Genomic DNA, 8,040 nt, shown 5'->3' with positions numbered 1-8,040 from the left:
TCCAGCAGAAACCACGTCTAGCACAGGAAGTCAGGTTTGCTCTGACCACATTTTTTTTTCACCCATCATCTGCACTTCATAAGTGACTGAGTGGGGAATGTTTTTTGGTGGAATTATGAGTCAGAAAAGACAACAACAACGTTGAGTCAAAGAGGAATACGTTTAGTTCCGTTTAGTTTAGTTTATTATTTATTTGACAGGGACCATGTATGTGCATGTACAATAATCTTACAAAAGAAAAGATGCTTTGCACCAGATTTAGCCACAGCTAATTTCCACCTGCAGTTAATATCAAGATACACAATACATATATTTGATGGGCATGTTTGGATGTATGTATTTTTTTGAGCATTTTCTAATCTACAATATGTCTCTGATACGCTTCCTGTCACATGTTAAATATACATTTAGAAAATGGTGGAACATTAGACTGGGTAAACCCAACAGTATGAAGCGACAATCCCGCACACAGAGCATTCTCAGACACCTCAGGGGGGGCGTGTCAAGATGACGGAGTGACGAGTTGAACTTTTTACAGCCTCTGAAAACTATCTGTAAAAGGCCGTCTTATGCTCTAAGGCTATAGCATGTATGCTTGTTTAATGCATTGAAGGCCATCATTGACACCCTCAAGCGAGAGGGTAAGACACAGAGAGAAATTTCTGAACGAATAGGCTGTTCCCAGAGTGCTGTATCAAGGCACCTCAGTGGGAAGTCTGTGGAAAGGAAAAAGTGTGGCAAAAAACGCAGCACAACGAGAAGAGGTGACCAGACCCTGAGGAAGATTGTGGAGAAGGACCGATTCCAGACCTTGGGGGACCTGCGGAAGCAGTGGACTGAGTCTGGAGTAGAAACATCCAGAGCCACCGTGCACAGGCGTGTGCAGGAAATGGGCTACAGGTGCCGCATTCCCCAGGTCAAGACACTTTTGGGCTACAGAGAAGCAGCACTGGACTGTTGCTCAGTGGTCCAAAGTACTTTTTTCGGATGAAAGCAAATTTTGCATGTCATTCGAAAATCAAGGTGCCAGAGTCTGGAGGAAGACTGGGGAGAAGGAAATGCCAAAATGCCTGAAGTCCAGTGTCAAGTACCCACAGTCAGTGATGGTCTGGGGTGCCATGTCAGCTGCTGGTGTTGGTCCACTGTGTTTTATCAAGGGCAGGGTCAATGCAGCTAGCTATCAGGAGATTTTAGAGCACTTCATGCTTCCATCTGCTGAAAAGCTTAATGGAGATGAAGCTTTCATTTTACAGCACGACCTGGCACCTGCTCACAGTGCCAAAACCACTGGTAAATGGTTTACTGACCATGGTATTACTGTGCTCAATGGGCCTGCCAACTCTCCTGATCTGAACCCCATAGAGAATCTGTGGGATATTGTGAACAGAAAGTTGAGAGACGCAAGACCCAACACTCTGGATGAGCTTAAGGCCGCTATCGAAGCATCCTGGGCCTCCATAACACCTCAGCAGTGCCACAGGCTGATCGCCTCCATGCCACGCCGCATTGAAGCAGTCATTTCTGCAAAAGGATTCCCCACCAAGTATTGAGTGCATAACTGAACATAATTATTTGAAGGCTGATTTTTTTTAAATTAAAAACACTTTTCTTTTATTGGTCGGATGAAATATGCACATTTTTTTTAGATAGGAATTTTGGGTTTTCAGTTGCTTATGAGTCGGCCGGCACTAACTTCCCTGAGGATGGTACTCCTCTGGTACTTGACTTCAACATCCACCTTGAAAAACACCTTCACTGCTGTACTGACTGTGAAGCTGCTTTGACACAATCGTGATTGTAAAAGCGCTATATAAATAAAGTTGATTGATTGATTGATTGATAGAGTAAAGTGAGTACTAGATACTAAGCGTGTATCTACTACGGCTACTCACAAATCAGGTAACCAATTGGACCTTGTCTACACATGCTACTACTTCCAGGACAACACTTCATTACTCCATTGCACACCTCAGAACAATTTCTCTTCACTCTTAACCTCATACTGACTCCTGACACAACACACTTCTCCGCAGATCCCTTTTCAGCGTAATCTATGCTCACTCTCTCCCTCTCAACTATCCACTATGGTTTCATCCTCACTTCCTCCACCTGCTCAGTTCTCAAGCACTGGACACTAACAGTGCTACTGATACTCTTTGCTTCACTCTAACATCTTGCTTAGATAACTTTTCCCCCTTTCGTCCAGACCAGCCTGTACCACAGCCTCTGCCACCTGGCTGCCTGATGTTCTCCGTAAACACCACTCTGGAATCTAAAAACTCTACTGACCATACCTTGTATCAGTCTCTTTTCTCTAGTGTGTGTTTAGAGTGTCCGAACCTGCTCAGAAGAACATCGGAGCCGTCCTGATCGCCAATCGTAAATATTCAACATGTTGAATATTTACGATCAGCAATCCTGATGTGTGGGGGGAACCCAGAGGACAACATGTTGAATATTTACCATCAGCAATCCTGATGTGTGGGGGGAACCCCGAGGACAAAAGCAGGCACTCTCATGTGAAACTAAACAATATCCAATCAGAAAGCACCTGAGACCAAGTTCTAACCTGTTAACATGGGAGCCCAAATAAAAACGCTCACGCCACGCTTGCAGTGTGTCGCCGGCCTGAAGTCTCATAAGATTTTGCGAGATTTCCTGTGTTTACAGTCGGGACTGGTTGAAAATCTGTCTGTGTTGTGTATACTGTCTTTGTCACATCATGGCACACTACACACTATAGGAGCAAAACTGTTAAATCTAGGATTATTTGTCCTCGTGTTTGTGGTATCAAATTTTGAAAATCTTATAAGATGTAAAATGCAAAAACCACAAACTGACATGCACATCTTAACAATGAACACACACACACACACACACACACACACACACACACACACACACACACACACACACACACACACACACACACACACACACACACATGTTGGTCTATGTGGTTTACAGGGACTCTCCATAGGCGTAATGGTTTTTATACTGTACAAACCGTATTTTCTATCCCCTTACACTGCCCCTACCCCTAAACCTACCCATCACAGGAAACATTCTGCATTTTTACTTTCTCAAAATCTATACACCAATACTAAAATACTAAACATCATTTAGTATGTTTTTAAGGCTATTTGAATTATGAGGACATTTGATATGTCCTCATAAACCACATTTCACGAGTTCCCACTTACATCAAATTAAATAGAGTAAAGATTATGCGTATTTGGCGTGCTGCCCCCCCCCCCCCCCCGGTAAAGATACTCTATAACTAGACTGTAATGTTTTATGGATTGTGATGGCATCTAAAGAGGGTTTATTAAATTGAAGTGAGGAGATGGGGTGGTGGAGGGATGCCAAAATAAAAATGGTTAACGAGAGGAGGTAAATCTGTAGTATAAGTACACCTCCTATCGTTGATTAGATTGATTAGCTTACCATGCTCCATCTGTGTTTAATTAGGTTTAATTATCTGACGTGCTCCCCTTGTTAATTAGGTTTGATTAGCTGACGGCTCCGTTGTTTAATTATCTGTTAGTGCTCCTCCCGAAATTAGTTAATAAAACTTCACTTATAGAGTAATAACACACACACACACACACACACACACACACACACACACACACACACACACACACACACACACACACACACACACACACACACACACACACACACACACACACACACACACACACACACACTCCCCTCCTTCTCTGCACTCTCAGAGGCTGGAGTCTCTGAGAATAGAGTAATAACACACACACACACACACACACACACACACACACACACACACACACACACACACACACACACACACACACTCCCCTCCTTCTCTGCACTCTCAGAGGCTGGAGTCTCCAAACTCATCCTTGTCCAGTCACCCTACTACCTGTCCGCTTGATCCCCAGTCACAAAAGCGAACACACAAAGCGAATTATATTTCATATCTTATGTTACATAATAATCACATTACGCAGTCCATCCTTCGGTTCCTTTTATTTGCTAATTAAACAGAATATACCAACACTAAAAAGAATGGTTGTTGCAAATCTGTATGTGTTTCTTACTTCTGCTGAACACAAAATAAGATTTTTTGAAGAACGTCAGTAACCAAACAGAAGATCGGTCCCATTGACTGTCACAGTATATTTCTTCCAATCAGTCCATAAACAATTTGGTTACCGACATTCTTCAAAATATCTTCTATTCTTTGCAGCAACCTCAGGGTGAGTAAATTATGACAGAATTTATAATTTGGGTGAACTATCTATATTTAACTTATCTATATCGAGCGACTGCATTATATTTCATTTTTTCATTTACTTCTCATTTATTGTCACGGTTCATGGATTGGTTCATTCTCTCTGGGATAGTGTGGTTGTATTGGAGGCATGGTTACTGATTGCCTCTCTCCCCTCAGCTGCACCTGATTATCTCTCTCTATTTATTCACCTCACTCACCCACAGTCTGTCACAGCGACAGTCATATATTTGTTTATATTAAATGAAAAACCGGCACCACCGCCAGATATACATGCGAGCGTAGGTGTGGTGTTTAAATTAAGTAGTTCAAGCTTTTTTTTTTACGCTCTATTACCTCAAACAGATAGTTGTGGTAAACAGGATTACAACTGTTTAGTGCTTTTTTTAAACGTTTAGAACAGTACATTGCTGTCAAGACAAGAAACATTTCATAGTCATTTTCAAGTTATAAAAATGTTTCATTCATATAACGTTAACTGGCGTGAGAGCACAACGAGGCTGAACTTGTTGGCATAGCAACGTAATACTTCCTGCTTGTGTGTCCTACAAAGGACGACTCGTTTAATTGACGCCAAAACATGACGCCTTGGGGTACCTTTTGTGACGCGGAAGGCACTTGACCATGCTTCAGAGTTCTATAGAAGTCTATCGGACTACCCTGCACATCGAAAATTGACGATAAAGGTACACCCAGTTCATTGAAAAGTGACGACAAGGGGTCCGGGTCAAGCGTCCATATGTGACGAGTTGGGTGTGAGAATGTGTTGATTTATCTTAGTCCAATATACACTTTCTCGAGCCAACCTGCGTGTTTTTTCGATTCCTTGGTGGGCTGCATGGAGTTGATTCAGGATGTCACTGGTCATGCATTCTGGTATAAGAACTTGTCTGTCCTTAAATACAACTCCTGCTTCTATGGCCAGTTCATCTCGGAAAGGCAAATAGCTGTGTAGATCTTTTGGCAGGTCTTGAATCCTGTCTGGCCCTCCCTGATGGATGATTTATTTTAGAGCAATGAGCTTGGGGTCTTTTGCGGTCTCATTTTTGAGAATCTCCTGCTTGTTTGGGGAGAAGTTTACGATTGCAACAGTATGATGCTCAGGGTCTTAAAATTCTTTATCCAGCCCATCAATGCGTTCATCAAGTTCAATGTCTTCATTGTTTTCAGGGATTGGCAGGTGGCTGAAAGTGTCGGCTAGAATTATTTGGCTTCCAGGACGATACACGATGCTGTAGTTGTATCCCTGTGTTTTGATCAGCATGTGTTGTAGCCTGAGGGGAGCAGAATGCAGAGGTTTTGTGCATATGGTGACAGGAGGTTTGTGGTCGGTCACTACAATGAATGATTTGCTGTACAGGTATGTGTGGTATCGCTGCATACCATACACAATAGCAAGCATTTCTCTTTTAATGTTGTCTTTGATGCATCTACCTCCAGTGTGAGGGTGATTGCTAGGTTGTAGTACCGTAAGCAGGCATCAACAGTCAATGTTGTCTTAAGGTCATCAAAGCATTTCTGATAATAAGTGTCCCATGTCCACTGTGAGTCACTTTTTAGCAAACCTCTCAGGTTGTGGGCTTTATCCGCAAACTTTGGTATGTAGGGTGACAGGCGACAGGCCATGAATCGATGCAGGTCATCTTTGCTTTGTGGTGTTGGCATTTTTTGTATATAATGGATTTTGGCTGGATCTGGTCTGATGCCTTTGTCTGTGTACAGGTTGCCGAAGAAAGATATGCTTTGCTGTTTGATGACACACTTGTCACTGTTAAACACACCAGGCCTGCTTCCACAGCTCTTTCCATTAGGCTTATCAGATTCCTGTCGTGATCCTCTTCGTCAACTCCACATACTGCAACGTCATCTGCTATGCTGATTACACCATGAAGACCTTCAAGAATTTGGTCCATTTTGGCTTGGAAAAGGTATTGGGACACACTGAGACCGAATGGTAAACGTCTCCAGCAGTATCTGCCAAAAGGAGTGAGGAACGTAGTTAGAATTTGTTACTCTTCATTAAGATGTATTGACCAGAATCCAGCTTTTGCGTCTAGTTTGCTGAACACTTTTGCGTTTGCAACTTTTGGGTTTAGTTTTTCCTCAGTTGGAATTTTGTGGGGACACCTCTTCAGGCTCGCATTTAGTTTCTGTGGGTCTAGGCAGGATCGAAGTGAACCGTCTTTCTCTGTAGAAGGCACTCTGTGTTGTAGGGACCAATCTGGCTTTTCTGCAGGACCAAACCAGCACTTGAGATTGCAGCACACATTGTAATGTTTGCTCCTCTCTGACCCGGCACTTTTCCCAATTACATTTCTTCCTCTTCTACATGTTTTTGCCAGGTTAAACCCTGCCTTGTCTACATAAACGAATTCATGCAGTGTCTGATTAGCCTTCAACTCAATTCTCTGAAAGAAAAATGATTTTTTTTTTACATAAATGCTTTCCACTATGTGGTTATGTTTACTTAGCTATAGCTAAGAGTAGCTATAGAGAATAGTAAAAAAGTAGTGTGGAATAGTCACTGTCAAATCAGACATGGTGTATAGACATAATACCTGGACGTATTGGTGCCGGAGTTCCTTGACCCGATCACGGTTTCTCTCAAAGGGAACTGTGTACAGCTGTTTCATCCAAATTCTGTGTTTGGTCAGAGTCCGAGCAATGGTAGCCAGGCTGATGCTTTCCACATTCTGGAATACCAGGTTGTCCTCTACAATTCTGGTCTGGATTTCTCTGTTTTATTGCATTGTCAGCAATGATCCATCCTACAATGACATGTTCTTGGCCTTCACTGAGAAGCTTTCTTCTTCCCCAGAGTGAGGAAGTCGTTGTGTCCTTTACAAGAACAAAAATACAACACATCTGTATTTGTAACTCCTGGTGGCCAGCAGTTACTGTAATACAGTATAGCAACTCCATTGAGCCCTCATGAAATGCATGACTTACCTGTTGGTTTGTTGAAATATCTGGATAATGGGAGCCACAGTTGCCCGTCTGAGATTAGGATGGACTCTTTCATCAGCCTCTCTCAATGATAGTCCATGGTTTATCACATGGTCTATGATGGTGGCTCTTATTTCATACTTGAAAGCAAGTCTTACTCTCCACATTCTTACTCCTCTCCCCCTACCTCTCCCTTTTCCTGGTCCAACTAGTCCTCCTCTCCCTGGGTCAACCAGTAATTCCTCTCCCTGGGTCAACTAGTCCTCCTCTCCCTGGGTCAACTAGTCCTCCTCTCCCTGGTCCAACTAGTCCTCTCCCTGGGTCAACTAGTCCTCCTCTCCCTGGTCCAACTAGTCCTCCTCTCCCTGGTCCAACTAGTCCTCCTCTCCCTGGGTCAACTAGTCCTCCTCTCCCTGGGTCAACTGGTCCTCCTCTCCCTGGGTCAACTGGTCCTCCTCTCCCTGAGACAACTGGTCCTCCTCTCCCTGGGTCAACTGGTCCTCCTCTCCCTGGGTCAACTGGTCCTCCTCTCCCTGGGTCAACTGGTCCTCCTCTCCGTGGGTCAACTGATCCTCCTCTCCCTGGGTCAACTGGTCCTCCTCTCCCTGGGTCAACTGGTCCTCCTCTCCCTGGGTCAACTAGTCCTCCTCTCCCTGGGTCAACTGGTCATCCGCTCCCTGGGTCAACTGGTCATCCGCTCCCTGGGTCAACTGGTCCTCCTCTCCCTGGGTCAACTAGTCCTCCTCTCCCTGGGTCAACTGGTCCTCCTCTCCCTGGGTCAACTGGTCCTCCTCTCCCTGGGTCAACTGGTCCTCCTC

At 43.9% G+C, this 8,040-nt stretch overlaps 1 long non-coding RNA gene across 1 annotated transcript; it reads right to left on the bottom strand.

Moving 5' to 3' along the window:
• Nucleotides 1–5,061: 5,061 nt before the first annotated feature.
• LOC137039597 (uncharacterized) lies at nt 5,062–7,522 on the bottom strand. Its single transcript, XR_010897715.1, has 3 exons — nt 7,226–7,522; nt 6,835–7,114; nt 5,062–6,684 (listed from the first exon to the last, which is right to left on the bottom strand). It is a non-coding gene; the product is annotated as an uncharacterized lncRNA (long non-coding RNA).
• Between the last annotated feature and the right edge of the window lie 518 nt (nt 7,523–8,040).

This window comes from Pseudorasbora parva, chromosome 14 (genome assembly GCF_024679245.1).
Source record: "Pseudorasbora parva isolate DD20220531a chromosome 14, ASM2467924v1, whole genome shotgun sequence".
NCBI lineage: Eukaryota > Metazoa > Chordata > Actinopteri > Cypriniformes > Gobionidae > Pseudorasbora > Pseudorasbora parva.
The sequence above is the reverse complement of the archived record's forward strand: the minus strand, read 5'-3'. Positions and strand labels throughout refer to the sequence as shown.